We start from the raw sequence: 24151 nt of genomic DNA, 5'->3' as shown, positions 1-24151 counted from the left end.
TTTGTTTATTTATTTATTTTGTTTGTTTTAAAATGCAGGTCTTTTTCAGGTGTCATGATGCTAGGCTGTATTCCAGATACTCAAAGGTCTAAGAAAAGAAAAAAAAAAAACTTGAACCTAGAAGTTCAAGATCATAACTGACAGTAGAGTGATATAGTAAATCAAAACAAAATAATTGTAACTCTTAACTTGGTTTTCTATGGTTTGAAGATTTTTAGTACTTGCAAATATGGGAGTAGATGTATAGAACAATCCCTCTCTTGGAAAATTCTCCAGTTGGTAGTAGATCAAATCAAGTGTATTACCTATTCCTTCTTTTCTGCTTGCAGTTCTGAAGAACAACTTGATAATGTGCTAAATTTCAATGTCCCAAGGTAAACAGAAACTCCCTAAAATAGTATATAGCCTTTGTTCCTTTAATTACAGAACATGTGGTATCTTGAAAAGAAATATTGTATCCTTGAAAAATGAGTCATTGTTCCTCACTGACACTGAAAGCAGGATGTCCTTTAAAATTTCATTCAAAGTGTCACTAAGAATACCAGGTCTCCAACTCCAGGTTTCCTGACTTTTGGATCTTTCATTTGTAGCTACAGAATACCAAGACCCCATCTGTACTGGCCTGGTCTCTTGACTGTGAAGGACTAGCTCACAAGGATCCCTGAGTGACCCGGTGTTTTTTTGAACATCTGCAATGAACATGAATGTTTCACATATTTTTTTCAGGTGGGTGTGCCTTACTAGACTCTGGCAAAAGGGGAAGTAATGCTTACTGGCAGCTAAAAATGGACAGGGCACATGAAGTTGAAATATTCTCATGGTTGGTGTAATGGAGACTGTTGCTCTTCCAAAAGGAAAATTCCTCTATTGGTGTGATTATTTCCAAGCCTGCCATATAGTTAACTTAAAAGGACCCTATAATTCCCTGCTTGCACATTCTTCTAGCCCTAGCACTTAAAACCTTTTCTGTTCCTGGAATGTAACTCAGTGTTAGACAACTTGTCTGGTGTGCACAAGCCACTGGATTCACTGATTATAGAACTCATGACATTATTGTTCGGGAAGGTGCATGTGGTTTCTTATTCCCAAGTTATTAGGCTTTAGGATATTATACTGTCTGAAACTGGCTTGCAATATTCTGAGCAATAACTTTATTTACCATCAAGCTGAACCTTCCCTAACCTAATTACTGGGGATGATGCTCCACTAAAGTATTTGTCATTAGCACTACTGAGCCACCTCAGCTTTCTTAATAACACTCATTATATAATGAATATTTCATTTTAGTTAAAATATGACTCATATATGGGTACATATAAGTACACATATCTAGGATATAGGGAAGAATTTTATTAAGTATGTAAAACATAGACATACAGTTGCTTATTTAAAATATACATCCCCAAACAAATCTGTAACCAACTTGAAATCAAACAAGTTTAATAAGATCTGAGAAGAAAAAAAATATTGGAACACATTTTTTCTATCTATCCCCATGTTAAAGAACAAACTACTCTGTTAAGAGTATTTTTTCATTCTTTGAAAAAAAGAGCTTTACAAAAAGCCAGGAACCAAAGATGAAAACTGTTTGATTCTATTTAAATAGTTGTCCTGTGGGGGAGAAAAGTCTTCTTCTCACCTGGATACTCATAAATCTCACTGCTTCAGAAGGCTCCGGAGGACTCACTGTGAAGATGCAAGGCTGCTTGCTGAAGGCTGTGCAGTCTGGGCTTTCTTGAACAGAAGAAATAGTTCTCTTCTGTATCACCTCTTAATGTTTACCCCCATTTTCACCTTCAACTTCTGTAATTTTGTCAGCCAGAGCCAAGTCAAGAGATAACTGCCCTAGCCTTTGGAGGACTGGTAGGATATGAAAATATTCTCTATTTTTTAGGGATATTAATATTTTAGTAGTATAATATTTGAATATTATAATAACTTATATATGGGGAAATGTTCTTTTATAATTTTATATTATTTTTATATTTTAACTTAAAGATTATTTTACATAAGATCTAAGGGACAGAGATATGGTCAGTTGGGAGGAAACTTGCCAGGGGTTCCAATGTAAAGTGCAGTATGAAAACCGGGCATGGTTGTACATGGCAACAATGCTGGCACTCAAGAAGTACAGGCAAGAAGACCTGAAGTCCTGTGCCATTTCTTGGCTCCAGATATGAGAGAACCTGTCTCAGAAATATCCATCTGGTTTTTCAGGATTATTCTTAGACAAGTTTTCATCTCAGTTACACGTCCTCAGTTCTTCCATCCTAAAAGACTCCAGCAAGATGATCATTAAATCTTATTCTAAAATCAGAGCTTGATCCTTTGGTCTTCCTTCATTTGACCAGTTCAGAAGAAACTATTCCTGCTAACTTACAATAGCAAATCAGCAATTAATTACCAAACTTCTCATTCATGGAAAGATGGCACTTAATGAATTTATTTCATTCTAAGTCAGATATGTATAATAAAGCAGGGTACAGATTCCTTCGTAGCAACATGATTATCCTACAATATTCAGCCACAAGTATGCTGAGATCATAAGGCTACTAATTTGCAGTGGTGCTTGAGTTTGCACATTTATGTATGTTTACACCTATGTTGCTGCCATTTCAAATGCATTGAAAACCATACCATGCCTTGTGAAGAAGTTTGAATGTGATTGACCCCCATAATCCAATAGGAAGGGCATGATTAGGAGGTGAGGATTTGTTGGAATGGGTGTGACCTTGTTGGAGGTAGTGTGTTACTGTGGGGATGGGCTTTGAGGTGCCTTTTGTCAAGATTCCCTCCATGTGACTGTCAGTCAATGTCTTGTTGCTTGCAAGATGTAGGCCTCTCAGCTATTCCTGCATTACCATATCTGCCTGCACGACCATATGTCCCCTGCCATGATGATAATGAACAGAACCTCTGAAACAGTAAGTGAGCCACCCCAATTAAATATTTTTCTTTAAAGAATTGCAATTGTAATAGTTCTTTTCACAGAAATCAAAATCCCTAACTAAGACATCTTGTAACAGTTACCAAATATACTCTACATGGTCAGATTAAAATGCCACAGTTCTGAATTGTAAAAGACAGAGAATAAATTAGGATAGGAAAAATAAAAGAAGACTGAATGTTAAAGAATTGGCACTTATTGTAAAATGCTACTAATAATGTAGTCAAGTTACTCATCAAAATATTGAAAGAAAATATTAAGAACAATGAACTCCCCCAACAAACCAAATATATGAGAGAAATTGCTACATGTATATTAATGTGCTAATTAAATTTTAGTAAATTTAAAGAGGAAGCTTAATTTCTTCCTTAATAAAATTTTCTGGAATTAATACGTTGAATTACCACATCAGCTATTTTTATTTTTCTCTTTCTTTTTAAACTTTGTGTGTTTGGTTAAGGATGCATGCAACACACTCAAATTTCTCCGAGTCCTAACCAAGCATTAGGTCTAAATATGCAACAGTCTGTATTAAAACAATCTCCATTTCCTTTCTATATTTGGAAAAGAAAAGTATATATAGATATATTAATTAAATGAATAACCTCAGAGGGTTGAGACGCAGTGGATCTTTCCGGGGCTGCAGACATCGATGGCTGAGAGAGACCTGCACCACCTTTCATGGATACCCGCGCCAGCTGAGCAGCTTTCTCCGGTATTGCTGTAATCACGTCCACCAAAGAGTATGCTAATTTCCCAGCTGCCCAGTTTAACAAATTCAAAACCAAGGGGAAAGGCACCACAGAAATGCAGTGCCACCGAGTAGTAGTTAATGTGGAACTGAGGAAAACAAAGACGACCAGATGCTGAAAAGGAGAAATGTCAGCTCATTTCCCAAGGATGCTACTTCTCCTCTGCAGGAAAACTGCAACAATCAGGCCATGTAAATTGGTCTGTTGAAGACATTGTTAAAAGCATAACCAGAAACAAATTGGAAAGCTAACTCCAAGCTACTCAAGCTGCTCAGACAACATCATCCGGGCTGGTTTGATCCCAAAATTTGTATCCTTCTTAGGCAAAATTGATTGTAGTCTCATTCAGTTTGAATCTGCGTGGGCACTTACTAACATTGCTTCTGGAACATCGGAACAGACCAAGGCTGTGGTAGATGGAGGTGCTATCCCAGAATTCATTTCTCTCTTACCATCTCCCCATGATCACATGAGTGAGCAAGCTGTATGGGCTCTCGGAAACACTGCAGTTCAGTTTTCCGAGATTTATTTATCAAATATGGTGCAGTTGACCCACTGTTGGCACTTCTTGCAATTCCTGACCTGTCTTCCTTGGCATGTGGTTACTCATGCAACCTTAACTGCACACTTTCAAACAAGAATCCTGAACCTCCCCTTAGATGCTGTTGAGCATATTCTTCCTACTTTAGTTGTCTCCTGCATCACTATGACCCAGAAGTATTAGCAGGTTCTTGCTGGGCTATTTCCTACTTGATTGATGGTTCAAATGAGCAGATTGAAATGGTTTTAAAGACAGGAGTTGCGTCCCAACTTGTGAAGCTTCTAGGAGCTATTGATTTGTCAATTGTGACTCCTGCACTCAGAGCCTTATGGAATATTGTCACTAGAACAGATGAATGTAATAGATGCAGGAGCACTTGCAGTTTTTCCCTGCCTGGCAACAAACTCCAAAACTAATATTCATAAGGAGGCCACAGGGACAATGTCAAACATGACATCTGTACGCCAGGACCAGATACAGAAAGTTGTAATTCATGGCTTTGTCCCGTTTCTTGTTGGTGTCATATCTAAGGCAGCCTTTAAGACACAGAAGGAAGCTCTGTGGGCTGTAACCAACTACACCAGTGGTGGGACTGTTGAACAGATTGTGCATCTTGTTCATTGTGGCATACTAGAACCTTTGATGAACCTCTTAAGTGCAAAAGATACGAAAATTATTTTGGTTATTCTTGATGCCATTTCAAATATATTTCAGGCTGCTGAGAAACTAGGTGAGACAGAGAAACTCAGTATAATGATTGAAAAGTGTGGACAAAATTGAAGCACTGCAGAACCATGAAAATGAGTCTGTATACACGGTCTCAGCATCGTTAAGCTTGATAGAGTTCTATTTCTTCATGGAGGAAGGGGTAGATCAAAACGTGGTGCCAGAAACTACCTCTGAAGGCTTTGCCTTTCAAGTTCAGGATGGGGCTCCTGGGACCTTTAACTTCTAATGTTCAGCTGAGGTGCAAAGTTGTTAGCTATGTGCTGTGTTCCTCATAAATTTGTCTGACTGTTTCACTACTAAGAAGTCTTTTTAAATGTGGTTTGTTATTGTAGCACTGTTCACAAAATCTATACTTGAACAGTTGTAAACAGTCCATACTACATGAAGCTGTCCTCTGAGTTTGTTATTTCTATGTGGAATTTCCTATGCTGCAGTGTCCTGTAAATAAAGATTAGGTTACACCCTTAGAAAAAATGAATATGCTCTTTAATAGAGAAATACGCTGTATCTCATTTTGGTTAAAATATATATTTGTCAGTAACACTAAGCTATGATTCTTATTCCCCTGCAGAAATTGATCGAACTTTGTGAAAATCTTGGCAACAAAAATGAGATTCTAACCTTCAGAAATATAATTCACATAGTCCTTTACTCTTGTTTGAATTATCTAGTGTCTTTAGCCCAATAATATGGATTCCATCTCTATTCTTTAGCTAATGCTAAATTCATGAATTACCCAAAGTCCATTTTCAATATTCTCAAATAGTTTTAAAGGTGAGCCTACTCTGAATGTTTAGAAAACAGTAGTAGTCCAACTGTTGAGAACTGGCTAATAACACTTGTGATAGAATCCTTTACTTCTAATGGAATTTACCAGAAGACATAAAAATTAAAAGCAAATTTGGGATATATGAGGGAGGAATCAATGGGTCTTTCTTCATATTCAGCACACCACTAATGCCCCTTATATTGTAGACCTTCACTGATGTCTATAGAGTGAACAATCATGAATTCTGAGAGATTGTCTCCCTCTGTAGCAAACCAGTAAAGTAAAATATAGTCAGTAAAATAAAACCAAAGTCTCTCTCCAGAGTCAAGCTTCTCTTATTGTCCACCATAAAACATCAGGTCTCACAGGTTCAGATTTCCTACTTTTGTGGCATAGACCCCTGAATATGTGGCATCAAACTGGATAACTATGTTGTCCCTATTGGATTTAAGGGCAAAGGAACACAGAGAAACATAAAGCCATGCTGTTTGCTGTGCAATTAATAATAATAAAATCTTTTCTTTTTGTAACCCAGAAGTTTTGTGTTTTATCTATGAAACTGTGGCAGATAAAATTTGGTTTGAAATAAGCAAAAAGTCTTAATTTTTCAGTTGCTGACAGTAAGACACAAATCATGATGAAAGTACTTAATGCTTCAAAATCTTAATAAAGAATTTTGCAAAATAAAATGATCCTGAAATAGGACTTTTGAGAGGCTTAAATGAGATCATAGATTAAATGATATAATCCAATTTCTTTACACACTAACAATACACATCAGCTACCTTGGACCGATGCTTCTTCAATATAGTTAAGGTGTCATAAGCAACTATTTGTTTTTGCACTAAATCAAAGTTGAAACTCTTCTCCTTATCCACTGATTTTAGTCTTGGAAAACTTGAAGTTCACCAACTCTTTCCATTGGTATTTTCGTCACAGTGACTTAGATTTTCATATTTACTTTCCCATTTTTCAATAAATATTTATTTAGAAGCATCAAGAATAATCATGTAGTTTATGACACTAGGTGAAGCAAATAGTACATTATTCACACTCATATGACTTCCCATGAATCTATTTAATAATTGATTTTAAAAACTCAGAGCAAAACAAAACATTTATTCACCCTTGAAACAGTCAAGGTTATAGTTAACTGCATATACATCTTCAATAATTTCTTTGCAGTCACAATTTCCTTATGCCTTCCCAGGATGTAGGTTCAATGAAACATAAATTCCCAAATATTGCTGACTTAGTTATTTATTTACTGTGTAACTTGAGGATGCCAATATCCTTTCTAGTTGTTTCTTGGAAGCTTTAGAAGTTGCAAAAGAAGAATAATAGATAATGTCTACTCTGATCTTTATTTCAATTGAAGGATTTCTCTGTTTGAGTGAATTAGGTGTCCCTACTGTGGTATTTTAACCTGCAACAGAAACAGTAGTAATCTGTTATGCAGTTTATGGATGCGTGGAAGACAGAAACTCAAAGTATCAAACAAACTAATTAACTGTGAGATTAAAAAAATACTCTAAGTCAATTAGTATTATTATATACACATGGTTAAATGCCATACTGTACCTCATAAATATGTAGTTATATGAAAATAAAAAATTTGAAAACACTTAAGAAATTAGAAACATTAATCACCAGATCTAATTTGTCCTTCACTTGATTGCACAAACAATTTGAACACATTTTTCCTACATATGTATTATTAAAATAATAATAATGATGACAAAAGTAATTTCTCAAGTCAATATATTTAATAAATTTCTGTTGGGGGTATATGGAGAGTTTGCTCAGCCCATAAGAGCACGTGGTGCTCTTGAAGAGAACTGTGATGGAAATCACCCACACGTGTGCCTTATGCCCAGAATGGTCATAAGTGGTTATTGAATTCCTTGGACCTGTGAACCTAAGGCACACATACAGACATGGGGGAAAGCAGTTTACACTTAAAACAATAAATTTAAAAACAAAATTTAAAAATAAGACTTATTTGGGGACTAAAGAGATAACTCAGCATGCAAGAGTACATGCAGTTCATGAAGAGGCTAGTAGTATTCATGGCAGATGGCTCACAACCACCACTAACACAACCTCCAGGAGATCCAATGCCCCCTCCTGGATTTTTACAGGCATTTTTATTCATATATATACACATACCTCTAAACATACATACATACAGACAATTAAAAAAAACACTTCAAGTTTATTTTCTAAAGATGTTTATTTTTATAAGATTTATTTTCAGAGAACAGAGCAACTAGAAGTCTTGGGCTCCATTCCTGCCTTGCCCCTCCACTGGTACAGAAAGAGAGGTGAGTGCCAGGAGCTCTCCCAGCCCACCTTTACCTCTCTGAGTCCCCTACATGTGGCCACCAGACACTTCCAGCCACCAAATCCCATAGAGGGACCTGGAGGCAGTACAGATCAGCCAACATCTTTGGCTGCCATTCGTGTCTTGACCCTCCACACTCCAGTAGAGAGAGAGGTGAGTGCCAGGGGCTCTCCCAGGCCAACTTTCCCTCTTCAGGTCCCCTGACCTGTGACCCCCCTGGGAGGGAGAGAGAGAGAGAGAGAGAGAGAGAGAGAGAGAGAGAGAGAGAAGAGGGAGAGACCCCACCTGCACCCTCTGGAAGAAGAAATGAGAAGCTGACTGTATAACATCACATACAACAACAGAAAGACTTATATGACACCAGCAGAGTCTAGGGATTCTATCCAAGCAAGATCTGAACACATCAATGCAGATGAAGCAGAGGAGAATGACCTTAAAAACAACTTCATGAAAATTATAGAGACCCTCAAAGAGGATGTGAGAAAATCCTTTAAAGAAATAGAATAAAAAACCACCCAAAAACTGCAAGAAATAAAAAAATCTTTTAAGGAAAGCCAAGAAAAAGCAATCAAAAGGAAAATGAAACAATTCAAATACTTTAAGACCTGAAACAGAGACAAAAAAACAAATCTGAGGAATTTCTGGAAATAGAAAAGCTGGGTAAATGATCAGGAACTACAGATACAAGAATAACCAAGAGAATACAAGAGATGGAAGAGAGAATCTCAGGTGCTGAAGATAGGAAATAGATTCATCAACCAAAGAATATCTTAAATCCATAAATCATTAACACAAACTATCCAGGAAAATGGGACACCATGAAAAGCCCAAACCTAAGAATAATAGGTATAGAAGAAGGTGAAGAAGCCAAGCTCAAAGGCACAGAAAACATATTCAACAAAATCATAGAAGAAAACTTTCCCAACCTGAAGAAGGACATTCCTATTAAAGGAACACAAAATAGACTAGACCAAAACAAAAAGTCCCTTCTACACATAATAATCAAAACTGCAAACATACAGAATAAAAAAAAATATTACGAGCAGCAAAGGAAAAAGGCCAAGTAACATATAAAGACAGACCTATCAGAATTACACCTGACTTCTCCATGGAAACTCTTAAAGCCAGAAGGTCCTTGATAGATGTTCTCCAAAAATTATGAGATCACTGATGCCAGCCCAGACTCCTTTACCCAGGAAACTCTCAATCATTATAGATGGAGAAAACAATATTCCATAACAAAACCAGTTTTACACAGTACATATCCACAAATCTAGCCCTACAGAAAGTTATGGAAGGAAAACTTCAATCCAAGGAAGTTAAATACATGCACAGGAACATAGGCAATAGATAATCAAACTTTTTCAAAAGCCAGACATAGGGGGAAAACTCACATAATACCACCACCAAAAACAAATCCAAAACAAAGAAATATCAACAATCAATGGTCATTAATATCTCTCAATATCAATGGTCTTAACTCATCTATGAAATGACCAAGGCTAACAGAATGGATATGAAAACATAATCCATCCTTCTTCTCTATACAGGAAGCACACCTCAACTTCAAAACAGACATTACAGACTGGGTGTTGGTGGTGCACGCTTTAATCCCAGCACTCGGGAGGCAGAGGCAAGGCAGGCGGATCTCTGTGAGTTTGAGGCAATCCTGGTCTCCAGCGAGTGCCAGGATAGGCTCTTAAAACTACACAGAGAAACCCTGTCTCAAAAAAAAAAAAAAAAACTAACAAAAACAAAACAAAACAGCAACAACAACAACAACAACAAAAACCAGACAGATATTACCTCAGAGTTAAGGGTTGGGAAAAGTTTTCCCAAGCAAATGGTCTTCAAAAACAAGCTGGTGTATCTATCCTAATATCCAACAAATTAGACTTCAAACTAAAATTAAACGGAAGAGATGAAGGTCATTTCATATTCATCACAGGAAAAACACATCTAGATGAAGTCTCAATTCTCAACATCTAATCACCAAATAAAAAGGCACCCACATTAGTGAAATAAACATTACTAAAACTCAAATTACACATTTAAACCCACACAATTATAGTGGGAGACTTCAACACCCCACTCTCACCACTGGACAGGAACACCAGACATAAACTTAACAAGGAAACAAAGAAACTAACAGAAGTTTCTTTTGTTAAACCCAATTAGGTTTAGCACACATCTATAGAACAATCCATCCAAACACAAAAGAATATACATTCTTCTCAGAACCACATGGAACATTCTCTAAAATCTACCACATACTTGGCAATAAAGCAAACCTAAACAGACACACAAAAAAAATGGAATAAACCTCTATAGAGTATCCACTAAAGATTAAAATTAGATTTCAGCAACAACACAATTTGCAGAAACCCTAAAAATTCATGGAAATTGAACAATATGCAATCACATCACTCCTGGGTAAATGAAGAAATAAAGAAAGCAATCAAAAACTTTCTAGAATTCAAGGATAATGAAGATGCAACATACCCAAATCTAGGGGACACTCTGAAAACAGTGCTAAGAGGAAAGTTCATAGAACTAAGTGCCCACAAGAAGAAACTGGAGAATACCTACATTAGAAAATTAACAAAACAACTTAAAGCTCTAGAACAAAAAGAAGCAAATTCACCCAGAAGGACTAGAGGCTAGGAAATACTCAAATTGAGAGCTGAAATCAATAAAGTGGAAACAAAGAAAACAATAAAAAGAATCAATGAAACAAAGAGTTGGATCTTTGAAAAAATCAACAAGATAGAAAAAAACTTATCCAACCTGACCAAAAGAAAGAGAGAGAACATGGAAATTAATAAATTAAGAAACAAAAAAGGGGACATAACAACAGACACTGGGAACATCCAGAGAATTATCAGGTCATACTTTGAAAACCTGTACTCCACAAAATTGGAAAATTTTAAAGGAAATGGACAATTTTCTGGATAGATATCAGTTACCAAAATTAAATCAAGAATAGATAAGCAATTTAAATAGACCTATAAGCCCTAATGAAATAAAAGCAGTCATCAAAAGTCTCCCAACCAAAAAAATCCCTGGGCCAGATGGATTCACTGCAGAATTCTACCAGAAATTCAAAGAAGAGCTAATACCAATACTCCCACAAATGTTTCACACAATAGAAGCAGAAAGGTCATCACCAAACTCTTTTTATGAGGCTACAATTACCTTGCTAGCTAAACCACACAATGACACACATAAGATAGAGAACTACTCCCTCATGAACATTGATGCAAAAATACTCAATGAAATACTGGAAAATCAAATCCAAAAACATATCAGAAAAAGCATCCACTATGATCAAGTAAGCTTCATCCTAGGAATTCAGGGATGACAAAACTTATGAAAATCCATCAATGTAGTCCACCACATAAACATTCTGAAAAGGAAAAAAAAACTCATGATTTTCTCACTAGATACTGAAACAACTTTCCACAAAATTCAACATCCCTTAATGATAAAGGTCTTGGAGAGTCAGGGATGACAGAAACATACCTAAACATAATAAAGGCAATATATAGCAAAACAACAGCCAACATTAAACTTAACAGAGAGAAAAATCAATGTGATTCTTCTAAAATCAGGAATAAGACAAAGTTGTCCACTCTCTCCATATCTCTTCAATATTGTACTTGAAGTTCTAGCTAGAGCAAAAGGATGTCAAAGGGATAAAAATTAGATAGGAGGAACTCAAACGTTCACTATTTGCAGATGATATGATAGTTTACAAAGGGACTCAAAGAATTCTACCAGGGAACTCCTACAGCTGAAAAACACCTCAGCAAAGAGGCAGGATACAAGATTAACTAAAAAAAAATCAGTAGTCCTATTATATATAGACAATAAAGGGGCTGAGAAAGAAATAAGAGAAACATCACCCTTTACAATTGCCACAAACAACAAAAATGTCGTGCGGTAACTCTAACAAAAACGTTAAAGACCTATATGACAAGAACTTTGAGTTATTAAAGAAACAAATTAAAGAAGGTACCAGAAAATGGAAAGATCTCCCATGCTCTCAGGTAGGTAGAATCAACATAGTAATAATGTCAATCTTACCAATAGCCATCTACAGATACAATGAAATATGTATCAAAATCACAGCACAATTCCTCACAGGACTTGAAAGTACAATACTTAACTTTATATGGAAAAACAAAAGACCAAGCATAGCCAAAATAACCCTGTACAATAAAGGAACTTCAGGTACCATCACCATCCCTGACTTCAAGCTGTACTATAGAGTTATAGTAATGTAAAAAGCTTGGTATTGTCATAAAAAAGACTGGTAGACCAAAGGAATCCAATTAAAGACCCTAATATTAACCCACACACCTATGAACACCTGATCTTTGAAAAAGAAGCTAAAATTATAGAATGGAAAAAAGAAAGCATCATCAATTGGTGCTGGCATAACTGGATGAAGATATGTAGAAGACTGCAGAAAGATCTTTATCTATCATTTTTGGAAAACTTAGTCCAAATGGATCAAAGACCTCAACATAAACCCAGCCACACTGAAACTCTTGGAAGAGAATTGGTACAGGAGAATGCTTCCTGAAAATAACAGCTGTATCAGTAGCACAGACACCGAGATCAAAATCAATAAATGGGACATCCTGAAACTGAGAAAGTTCTGTAAGACAAAAGACATAGTCAACAAGACAAAACGGCAGCCCCTAGAATGGGAAAAGATCTTTACCAACCACACATCTCACAAAGGGCTGATTTCCAAAATATAAAAGGAACTCAAGAAGGCAGTCACCAAAACACCAAATAATTCAATTAATATTGGGACACAGAACTAAACAGAGAATTCTCAGTCAAGGAATCTAAAATGGCTGAAAGGCACATAAGAAAGTGATCAACATCCTTAGCCATCAGGTAAATGCAATTCAAAACAACTCTGAGATACCATCTTACACCCATTAGAATGGCTAAAATAAAAAACACTAAAGACAGTTTATGCTGCAGAGGGTATTGAGAAAGGGGAACACTTCTCCATTGCTGGTGGGAGTGCCAACTTGTACAACCAATTTGGAAATCAGTATAGTGGTTTTTCAGGAAACGTCAAACTCCACTCTTAGGCATATACTCAAAGAATGAACATTCATACATTATGAACTATGTTCATAGCAGCATTATTTGTAATAGCCAGACCCTGGAAGCAACCTAGATGCCCCTCAATGGAAGAATGAATACAGAAAAAGTGGTACATTTACACAATGGTGTAAAATTCAGCAGAAAAATAATAATGGAATCTTGAAATTTGCAGGCAATGGGATAGAATTAGAAGAAACCATCCTAAGTGAGGTAACTCAGTAACCAAAATCAAACGTGGCTTGTACTCACTCATATGGATATTAGACATAGATCAATCCACACATCCAGAGAAGCAAGGAAACAAGGAGGACCTTAAGAGAGAGATATAGGGTCCCCCAGTGAATCAGAAAAGACAAGAGCCCCTGAGAAATTTGGCATCTTGGGGGGATGGAGGAGGGAGACAGGAGAAAAAGGAAGGGAGAAGAAGAGTTGGAAGGAGGACATGAGGGATCAGGACAATATAGTGGGGAGAGGAATAGAGGAGAGGAAAAAAGAAGCACATCAATAGAGGGAGCCACTATAGTTTTAAAAAGAAATCTGGCACTAGAGAATTGTAGAGAGATCCACAAGGATAACCCCCAACTAAGAACCTAAGCAATAGTGGAGAGGCTACCTTACATGATCTTTCCTTATAATGAGAATGATGACTACCATATATGTCATCCTAGAGCCTTCATTCATTAGCTCATGGAAGCAGAAACAGACACCCACAGCTAAGCACTGAGCCCAACTCTAGAAATACATTTTCAGAGAGGGAGGAGTGACCAGCAAAGGTGTTAAGATCATTCTGGGAAAACCTGCAGAAACAGCCGACCTGGGAAAGTGGGAACTCATGGACCCCAGTCTGACAGCTGGGGAAAAAACATCGGAACAAGCCAGAGCCCCAGAACAGCCTTCATCCAGTAGCTGATGGAAGCAGAAACAGGCATCCACAGCTAAGCACTGAGCCATACTCCTGGAATCCAACTGTAGAAAGGGGGGGATGTTGAAGAAAATAGTCAAGAGCTTGCTGGATAAACTTATAGAACCATCTGACCTGACCTAGTGTTAACACACGGACCCCAGTTGTAAAGCTGAGGAAACAGCATTGGACTAAACCAAGCCCTGTGAATGTAGGTGCCAGTTAGATGGCCTAGGTAGGCTATGCACAGACAGACATTGCATCCCTCTGGAGTGACAATACTGGTACTGGTAGTTGTATATGGGACATTTTAAACTTTTTATTGGCATATATCCATTGTAATGAGTGATAAATTTTTCTTGTAGCTCACATTCTCAATGCCATTATCATGCTTATTTTATATTGCTAACTATAGAATAACAATGGACAGATAAAACCTATGTGGAAATATAGCACAGTCAATTAAAAGTTACCTAACGGCTAAAGATATTTCTTAGTGGTTAAGAGTATTTGGTGCTCTTTGAGTGGTCCCAGGTTCATTTTGAGGAATAATTTTTGTTGAAATCTGAATTCCACTTTAAAATTGTATCGTTTAACATTATGGGTTTGTTCTTCACTGTTTTCTCATTTATTAACTTTTTTTCGTTCTTACTGCAATACTTCTTAAGGTAAAGCATGGAAGCCATTGCACAGTTTGTTCTTGATTTACATTCTTCCTGCTGCTTACTATTTAATCAGTGTAAATAAGAGTATTATTTTTATCTAATAGATTTTGCAATTTCAGAGTTTTTATTTTATTGTGTTTTTTCTTTTTCCTTTTATTTCTTCTTAATTTGCTAGAACTTATTGAAATATCCCATAATTTTGGCCTATGTTTCTGGTATCATTATCCATTATTTTTCCATCTTGAGTTTCACTACAGATATTTTCTGTTAATTAGTAATTAATAATATTTTCTTTGGTCCATGACCAAATGAACCACTATTAAGCTCACTAATTTAGTTCTTAATGGGGTTTTGTAGCTTTGAGTTTTCAAATGTACATTTCATTAAAAAATCAAATTCTCAATTCTCTTAAAAATATTAATCAGTTATCTTAAATTTATTGTGTGAATTTCCAGTGCAGGAGTTTAATTTAATCATCTCCCTCTTTCTTAATGTGAGTTTCATCTGTATGTTGAACAGTGATTTTCTTCCAATTAGAAAATTTCCTTCTAGAAATCAGAGGGAAGTTCATGGCACACAGGAAGAAAAGAACACTCACATATCATAGGAAACTCTTGAAGTTTGTAAGATTCACAAGACCTTATAGTAAGGCTATTCATGCAGCTACAATCGCTGGGTAAGAAGAATGATTAGCTAAGCTGTTTGAAAAGTGTGCAGCGAAGTCTGGGATGCAGCTCTTGGGAGTAATTCATGTTTTAGAAACACCCCCTCAGCTGTGTTCCTGTAAGTAACTGCAACAAATTCACTGGTTCACTAAGTTAGCCTTTGGTAGAACTGTTTCTTAGCCTATTGTCAGTTCCCTATATGTAGTGAATGGACATTCATTCACTGATCTACAGAAAAAAATCTAAATCATTTAGATACATATATTTGGAATATGGATATGGATACAAAGCAAATATAGAAAATATATATTTAACAACAGTTATCAAATGGCAGTTACAGTATTGATGAGGGAATATTCAATCATTTGGAATTTAATTGACTGGGGTAATCCAGATGTGAATAGATATAATTATATTTTCGTTCAATTTATACTTAAAATAATTTGTGAATTTTACATGTAAAGTATGAAGTTTATATTTTATAATGATATTATAAATTTAAATGTACTTTCAAAATATGAATTTTATACAGTATATGTTTTAGCAACTCAACATATTCTTAAACATCTGAAGAATGTATGTCCTAAAGAATTATCATTGCAATTGTGGTGATTTTGAAACCGTCTCCCCTAACGTCCGTAAAATTTTATGGAAAAGATTTCTGGTTAATGATTATTGTGTTTTTAATGATCATTTTGTTGTTTTCTTTTAAATAATCACACCCTTTGAAGAACAATGTATTAGCATGTATTAATAACAACTGTTCATAGAAAGTCCATATTGTGATTTTTTTCACTAACATTTTATAATTCATGTTTTTTGAAAGGTGTTACTGATGTAAATTAATAATGCAATTTTCAAGTAAATAGAACACATTAGTATTGGGAAAAAATATAGATCATTGAATTCATGTAGAATTCAGTGTATTCTTCCTGAGAAAAATATAGAGGCTCTAGCATTTAGTTAGTTGGTTATTTTTCTCAGGGTAGTTTGTTGTCACAATGATGGAAAATGGTACTAGTTCAGTTAGCTTTGAGTAAAATCAATATTTAAATGGCAAGAGTAAGGATCAGTCTACATTCAGTTTCCTTTTATTAGATGTATTTTCTTACTGGGAACTGTATTTTTTGTCAGTACTGTTGTATTTCTGTATCCAATTAAATGCTTGGAATACTTTCCACCTACCCTTTTCTCTGCCAAATATTTAATTCTAATTTAATTCTTTCAGTTCCATCCAATGCCCAGAATCACCATTTATATGCTTAGTGGCTTCCAGAGGTTGCAAATTGCAAATACTCAAGAAGTGGATTATAGGAGAGTACCTGAAATTGGGGATTTGTGTTATTTTACTTTTTTCTTGGAGCTTGATCCTATGTATTAAGATTTCATATCTGTGATGGGTGGTGGCGGCACATGCCTTTAATCCCAGCACTTGGGAGGTAGAGGCAGGCAGATCTCTGAGTTCGAGACCAGCCTGATCTACAAGAGCTAGTTTCAGGACCCTCCAAAGACACAAAGAAACCCTGTCTCGAAAAACAAACAAACAAACAGACAAACAAAGGAAAAACTGATAATTTAAAGAAAACAATTTGATCTAGAATAAAGTCAGCAAACTTAAAAAAATCTTATCTATATTACTTTCTAGTAGATATTTTCATATTTTATAGATTTTTCTATTGACTTCTGTCTTAGTTAGGATTGAATTTCTGTGAAAAGACACCATCACCATGTAACTCTAAAACTACCTTGTAGTTTCTGAGGTTCAGTCCATAATCATCATGACAGGGAGTATGGGCTCTTGCAGGCAGATGTGGTGCTGGAGCTAAGATTGCTACGAAATAAAGTAAGCCGACTCACTGTCACACTTAATAGAAGCTTGAGAAAAAGAGACCTCAAAGCTGTCCTCACAGTGACACACTTCCTCTAAGAAGAACACACCTACTGCAACAAGGCAATAACTCTTAATAGTGCCACTTCCTTTGTGGTCCATTTTCTTTCAAACCATGACAACTTTCATGCAGAATTCATCTAACTTAAGCAAATTTGTCTTAACTAAAAGTGAATCTTGCTTTATTTCAATTTATCCTCTTTAATTTACTGCTATTTAAAATAATTCATTATATGTTCATTATACATAGTCTAATACAAGTCCATTTTCATACAAGTATACATTGTATATTGACCATAATTGCCACTCAAACTTCTTATTTTCTCTTTCCCTCCACCTACCCTCATTAATCTCTTTTGTATCCCTAGGTAGATCCACTTCTTTCACAACATATATGTTGGTGTGTTTTCTACATTCTCATGTGTGCGCATCTACATGTTTAGGTTGCACATTGATGTTTTCTTTTATTACTCATCTTTTAAAATATTTTCATTCCGTTCTTTTCCTTCTTCTTTCCTCCCTCCTGCCCTCCCTTCTTCACTTCCTTCCTTCTTTGACCTCATCTCTCTTATGTTCATTTATTGTGCTAGGTTCTGACAAATTAGCTCCAGGCTCCCCTACTCTGTTCCTGAAGACTCTGGCTGCAGAAATATAACACTATGTCTGTCTTTTGCATGAGTGCTAAAGACTTGACTCTGAACTATATGCCCCCACAACAGGAAGTATCAACTGACCCATCAGTTTTTGTTTGTTTGTTTACTTGACAGAAGCTCTGATCAACAGGAAAGGAGGAACCTCAAATGAGACTATACCTGTAACAGATTTGCCTATAGGCAAGTCTGTGGGAATTTCCTAAATTAATGATTAATGTTAGAGAGCCCAGGCCGGCCTGCATGGTTCTACCTCTGGAGAGGTGGTCCTGGCTTATATAAGAAAGAACCCTGGCCAAGCAGTGGAGATCAAGCCAGTAATCCAATAAACCACATCCCACTATGGTCTATTCCATTCCTCCTGAATTTCCTTTGTCGGACTGTGACTCAAGCTGTGGGAGAGGAAACTCTTATGCCTCAACCTGCCTTTGGGCAGATGATTAACAAAACAATACAAAAACAAACTAAAGTGTCTTGGAACCACAAATAAGAGAAAAGATGTTTTGTTTTGCTTTCCAGAAACTTACAATAAAATTCAGGATTTTTTTTTTGTTGTTCTGTGTGTTTCTTTGAATTCATGATCAGTTTTCTTGGTGGTTATATAGCCTTTCCAAATTTTCACTGCTGGGTTATATTTATCAGCTGCTGTTTGGCTGAACAGCTAGGTTGGTTCTATAACTAAACTATTGTGAAGAGTGCTTCAGTAAATATTTGGAGTATTTCAGGTACTAAAAAAACACTACTGTATCACTGTGATGTGTGGGAGACCTACTTTTGTTTTTGAAGAAACCTCCATACTAATTTGCACAGTGGCAACAATAACTCACATTGTCACTATCAGTTTATTCAGGGTCCTTAGAGCTACATCTTCGTCAGTATTCACCGTTACTCTTTTCTAACTACTTGACTATCTCACAGCAGTTTTAATAGTATTTCTTTCATGGTTAGTGAGGTTGCTCACATTTTCATGTTTATTGGCCATTTCTATTTAATTTCTTTTGATAACTTTTTCTTCATTAGACATTTTATAGATCAAGTTGTTTTAACTTCTTGATCTTTGTATATTTTTGGTAAATAAACTAGCAGAGGTTTCTCTCCCACTCTTTAGGCTATCTTTTCAATGGAGCATTTTTCCTTCTTGTGCAGTTGTATACATTATAAGGCTTCATTTGCCAATTGCAGACATTAATTCCTCAGCAACTGGGATCCTTTTCGAAGAATGCTTGTTTCTGCATATATCTTGAAGTGTTTTCCCTACTTTCAGAGTTCCACCTGATTTTAAGTTGTGCTACAAAGACATAGTATCAAACACAACATATTTTTTGCATAAAAACAGATACTTAGATTAAAAAATTAGAGGTCCAAAACATAGCTTTATTCAACTATAGTTATTCTTTTAAAGTTGAGAAAAATAATAGTCTTCAACTAATGGTGCTCATAAAGCTATCTACAAACATGTAGAAAAATAAAACTAGACCTTCATCTCTTTTCCTGTATGAAAGTGGCTCCTGATAAGACAAAGGTCTTAATGTGAGATTGTTTCTCAATTTTAATAAAATATTAATGATAACAAATAAATTTGAAACTTAATAAAACATATGAAACTTAATAAACCTAAGGATATATATAGATTTTATTTCTACATTTTAGAAAGAGGTTTGCTTGATCTATATTCAAAAAAATTATCTCATCTAGCATACTTAACCTGTGAATTTGAAGTTGGACACTAAATTCCATATATGATGCTAGTTATAACTGAATTTTTCTTATCATTTTAATAAGTATTTTACCTTATGTTTATTTTTATCCTATTTTATGCATGTCTTCTACATCCTCTTATCATTTATCTCATTGAACTTTAAAATTGTTGTCTTGTAGTTTATTCCTTGTTTAAAACTTACTTTTTTAGTTTTTTTGTAATTTTTTATTAGTTCAAATTAGGAACAAGCTTGTTCGACATGTCAATCCCTTCTCCCTTTCCCTCCCCTACCCCTAACCCCCCACCCCTGATCTACTCCCCACCCCATCCACCCTCCAACTCCTAAGGCAGGGTAGGGCCCTCGACGGGGGCTCCCCAGCTTACTTATTTTTTACATTTTTTTTTGATTTTTTGAGACAGGGTTTCTCTGTATTGCTTTGGAGCCTGTCCTGGAACTAGCTTTGTAGACCAGGGTGGCTTAGAACTCACAGAGATTCACCTGCCTCTGCCTCCTGAGTGCTGGGATTAAAGGTGTGCACCACCCATGCCTGGCTATTCTGTTCCTTTATACTTATGATTATTCATTCTTTTTTAACAATCATTCCTTTCAGTACAACAGCCCCAGGTACAATTTTATGCTCCAAAACAAAGAACAGTTTTTGTGTGCTCTTTTGTAAGTTGATGTAATCTAGCACGTTTCTGGCATGAACTTTTTTTTTGTTCTGAATTTATTCTCAAATTTAATTTTCTCAACTAACATTGGGCTCCAAGTAGCATCATAGAAATATTTATCTCAGAAGGTACTCAGGAATATGTAAGAAGAAATAATTTAGCTAAAGACCCCCACTTTCTCTCTCTCTCAACTTCAAAAATACTAAATGCCAATGAAGGAATCATCTTTAAAGCATAAGAAAATATCTGTAACAGTTTTATAGATATCAGGAAATTTGCAAACAGTCTGAATGATTGTTATCCATGAAAGTTGAATAATAATTTTAAGATGATATGGTTTGTTTTTTGTGACCACACTGAGGATCAGAAAAGAGAATCCAAGAGGAGTGAAATGCTTCCTGAATGCTTCCAGGGTTGTTTATGCATGAGCATGTAAGAATCTTAACCACGGAGTTTACTTTTACAGACAGGGGTTCTTTTTTTAAATTAATTTTTATTTAAATTGAAAGCAATCTTATTTTACATACTCAATCCCAGTTCACTCTCCTCCTGTCCTCCCATCCCCCCCCCCCCCCCCGTCAACTATCCATCCCACCCCCATTCAGTCCTCAGGGAGTCTGAGGCCTCCCATGGGGGATCATCAAAGTCTATCACATCATTTGGGTCAGAACCTAGGCCCTCCCCCATGTAAACAGACAAGACCTCCTGAGAAAATTGGGAGCATAGGGGGAGGGGCTAAGGGAGGTAGGAGAAAAAGACAGGGTTTCATTCTGTAAGGTTCTGGCTTGCCTGGAACTAGCTTTGTAGTCCAGCTGACCTCCAATTTATAGAGATCAGCCTGCCTCTGACACCCATGTGCTAGGCTTAAAGGCTTGCACCACCACTGCCAGGCCAGGGTTTACTTAGAAGCCCTTCAAACATAAAATGTTCCTCAGGAAAATAAATGCATATTCTTAGCTATATTTTAGTTTTTGTTCAGCCAAAAGTTGCAGAATATTTTCAGACAATTTTCAGATAGTTTCTACTTAGTTATACCAAGTCTAAAAAGTAGAAAATTTGATAAAATCTGGCATTCGGGAAATTTAGATTCCTCAGACATCTCAGGAAGGATAGACTATGTCATGGTAGGGAAGGCATGACAACAGGCAGAGAAAGCATTGTAGCAGGAGCAGGAAGCTGAATGATCATATTTTCATCTGTACACAGAGTGGAGTGACAGAACAGTGTGCCGGACAAGTGGAAAACCTCAGAAGACCTGCCAGAGTGATGACACCTCCAGCAAGATTCCCCCACCTTCAGTCCTTATTACCTTATCAGGCAGCACTATCAGATGGTGATCACAGGTGTCTGTGGGAAACTTCTCCTCCAAAATACCACAGCTTTGGAGGCTAAGGGGGTAGGATTATGAGTTTGAAGACAGATTACGCTAAAAGAGATGCAACGCCCAAATCTTAGACTCACAAACCAAAGTTAGTGTACTAGTGTGCTTGAAAATACTAGGTAAGTTATTGTTTTGACTTAATATTTTTATGTCTTAAGAAGCGGTTCAGTTAAAGAGGTTACATAAGACAAATGTAATATTTTTTGAGTTGGTAATAATGCTGAAGAAAGAAATGGTACTAGAAAAATCTATCATTATACATAGCACATGTTTGAAGCATCAAGTACTTGTGTGAGAGGATTCAGAAAGGATTTATTGTTCTCTGTACATTTTTGAGCTTTTTATTTTTCATCAGAATTAGTTTTATCAAATTTAAATCATACAAATTTGTCTAAAATGCTCTTGACCCTTTTTAATGTGCATTATATTAATGAATTCTGACATAGAGCAAGTAAGTCTTTAGTGATAATGCAATTTTTCTCAGAAATCACTTCCAAACAAATATGACTGTGTATGATAATCATGTGCCCTGTCTGTTTTAATTTTATAATAAATTTTCACAATAATTCCATTGTTAGTAATTAAGAAGACAAATGGAAGTGTGCTAATGTTAAATGATTTTGTGCAAAACAGAACATAAATCTTTGAATAATGTGATCTTAAAATTATGACTATGACTCAATTTTTGTATTATTGTACCTTGTATTCTACTTTTAAATAGAAATGCAGGTTAAATTTTATATTACTAAACTTCTAAATGGAGGTATATTTTCCCCTTTATATAATGCACTCTGTTAAATTCAGCTTATATTACTAAGAACAGGCTATTTACTCTGGCTAGCAGCCATATTGTATTTTGTTTTATGACAAACTGATTGTATAAAATTTTTTAAAAACTTAAAGAAGAAGAAAAAGTTCCTGTTATTTAAAGTACTAAATTTTCTTCTCAGCATTAAAAAATAAAAGGTGGGAACTGTGTCCTTTGCATCTTCTCAATAGATTCAAATATAGAATGAGACAGGCCACAGTGAAACACAAAATTTAATGTAAAAATTAGTTGTCAAAATTATCCAAAGAGTAAATCATTTGCTTTATTCCAACACTAGATTTTGAGAGACCAAGGAGTAAAAGAAGCTTTAATGTACTTTGCTGTCTGTTTTAATATTTGTCATTGGTGATTAATAGTGATCAGACAATCTTTGAACTTTTGCATAAATATCTAGGTGTGTGTAATTATTCATATCCCAGTGGTAGAGATTAAGTCAGAATGTGAAACCATTTAATAACAATAAAATGATGTAAAACATATCAAATACAGAGTTTTAATTTGCTGGATGAGAAAACAAACCAATGTTAAAATACAGTAAATGACAATTTGCTGTGTTAACTGTATAATTCAAAGGGAAGAATTATGCTTTGACCCTAGACAGTGACCCTGTAATGAAGCTGTGGGCCTTGGGGTAAAGAACACAAAACACAAGTTTAGAGAAAAGTTATTGAACTTCTCTAAATGTTAGGTACAAATTTGTAAAATCAGTATTGGAGAAAACAAGACTAATTTATCTATAATTTGTTCAAATTTACATTCTTATTGTATTTAAACTGTGATTTTTACATTTAGATAGTTCAATCATATTTCTTATTTTTTTTGTTGTTTTTTGCAAGACAGGGTTTCTAAGTGTAACGATGTAGACCAGGCTGGTTTTGAACTCACAGAGATATACCTGACACTGCCTCCCAAGTGTTAGGGTTAAAGGCATGCACCACCACTGCCCAGATATTGTTTAAAATTTTTATTATTTTTTATTTATTTTGTTAATATATTTTACTTCAAATTTGCATAGACCCCAGAATAATTTTGTTGTTTATTTTATATTCCTGATGATACAAATATAATGGTTTAGATATTTTTGTGTTTATATTACTAAATATTGAACAATAAAATTTAAAAAAAACATTTCAGAAATTTGTAATTAACTAATAATGAAATTTAATAATACATTCTGCTTGGAATATGCATTATTCTTCCACAAACATGGGTAAGCTTCTAAAATTAACTGAAATATATTTAATATTAGAGTAACAGATTTTAAATTTTATATATAGTTTGCTATACTAGATTCTTGTTTTAAGCATTAAAAACATTTTATATTTTTATAAAATTTTATAAAATTTTATAACTTATGTGTACTTATTTTTAGTTACATACAAATATCTCAACAATGCCAGTCTTTGAGAACTCCTCAGAGTAATACATGTTTTAAAGTATTTAATGGTCATGACATACCTAGCTATAAATAAAATGTCTCATTTAATATGAACGCTATTGAGACTTTTGTTTTCTTGTAGAATAAGTAACATTTAAGCAGAACTAATCCTAATAACTCTTGCCAGGAAATGGTGGAAGTTTCTTCACAG

At 35.3% G+C, this 24151-nt stretch overlaps 1 pseudogene; it reads left to right on the top strand.

Moving 5' to 3' along the window:
- Positions 1-5195, top strand: part of LOC113834194 — a 69703-nt pseudogene extending 64508 nt beyond the window's left edge.
- Positions 5196-24151: the final 18956 nt, after the last annotated feature.

This window comes from Cricetulus griseus, chromosome 2, assembly GCF_003668045.3.
Source record: "Cricetulus griseus strain 17A/GY chromosome 2, alternate assembly CriGri-PICRH-1.0, whole genome shotgun sequence".
Classification (NCBI taxonomy): domain Eukaryota; kingdom Metazoa; phylum Chordata; class Mammalia; order Rodentia; family Cricetidae; genus Cricetulus; species Cricetulus griseus.
Note: the sequence above shows the minus strand (reverse complement) of the source record. Positions and strands in the feature narration are given on the sequence as shown.